Here is a 1,265-nt window from a genome sequence, read left to right on the forward strand (position 1 = left end):
ATGAAACCAATTAAGGTAGTTCGGGAGCGAGGAGTGAGTGGGAGAGCCGGTTGAATGATCTATAGATCAGGGGGACGTGTGGTGTTTGGGCTGTGATGAGCTATGTGTTGTGGTGGAGAGGGGTGAGGCAAACAGAGGTGAAGCCAGACCGGAAGGGCCAAACCGGAAGGGTCAGATCGGAAGTCGGCGACACGCGGTCGAAGGCTAGCACGTGAGGCCAGTGAGAAAACAGCGACGTTACGAGAAAGACGTGTTCTGATTAGGAGCGATCGTGTACCCCGCTACGGTCGGCAAGGTAAGGTCCAACGCTTCATTCTGTCCTTTTGCTTCTTGTTGTCTTCTTCCTCCATCGCACCACATACATGACTATATACACACCTACATCAGCGCCACTTTAACGTGTATCTAGAACAGAATTTCAAGAAATTTTACAAATGAACACCAAACTCTACTCCACAAAACAGAAAGTTTAAAATCCCTATATACCAATAAAATTGCTTATAGAACAATGACTGCCTGGGAAGAAACATATAAACATACAACCTTTACTCAAATACTTTTGTAACCATCAAAGCACTCGAGAAACAACTTCTTATGCTAACAAAGCGATGGCATGCCTGACGAATAACCCCATCCTTACAAATGTAAACAAGATATACTCAAAATAACAAGTAAAGAAATGACCAGCCAAAACTTACAACTGACCTACATTCTTTAGTGAAAAGAAAAGTTGACACATCCAAAGGGCTTAAATACTGGACTTTGTACCTTTGACCTTTACACTGTCAAAACGTAGTTGACGCACCCAAAGGGCTTAAATACTGGACTTAGTACCTTTGACCTTCATACTGTCAAAACATGTTAAATCCCAAAATATCTAAAGCAACAAAAATACTGTCACACCTTGTGCCTACCTAACAAAAGAGAAACACCTACAGGTTTTTCAAAAAAAATTTACATGCTTGAATAAATTCTAAACAATAACATAATCCCAAATTCAATCAATTCAATTTTTTTCCAAAACACCTTTCCATAACAACTGACCATAAAAAGCTAATTACCACCCCACCCAAACCCACACACCCAAAGACGATTTTAACTCGATAGAGACGATATAAAGACGAGACTAACTCTACTGGCTTAACAGGCCAAAATTTCGAAGTCACTAACAACATTCTTGACTAAGAATAATATTGTGTGTATTTGTATATGTATGTATGTGTGCATATGTATGTACATGTGTTTGTATATATATATATATATAT

The 1,265-nt window shown here is 39.4% G+C and overlaps 1 protein-coding gene across 1 annotated transcript in view; it reads left to right on the top strand.

Moving 5' to 3' along the window:
* The first annotated feature begins 58 nt into the window (after window positions 1–58).
* LOC128248358 (uncharacterized) overlaps window positions 59–1,265 on the top strand; it is a 62,105-nt gene continuing 60,898 nt past the window's right edge. The window contains exon 1 of the mRNA XM_052969479.1: window positions 59–295. The gene's annotated coding sequence lies outside the window, so the exon portion shown is untranslated. The remainder of the gene's footprint in view (window positions 296–1,265) is intronic.

The sequence above is a fragment of the Octopus bimaculoides genome, chromosome 7 (genome assembly GCF_001194135.2).
Source record: "Octopus bimaculoides isolate UCB-OBI-ISO-001 chromosome 7, ASM119413v2, whole genome shotgun sequence".
NCBI classification, from domain to species: domain Eukaryota; kingdom Metazoa; phylum Mollusca; class Cephalopoda; order Octopoda; family Octopodidae; genus Octopus; species Octopus bimaculoides.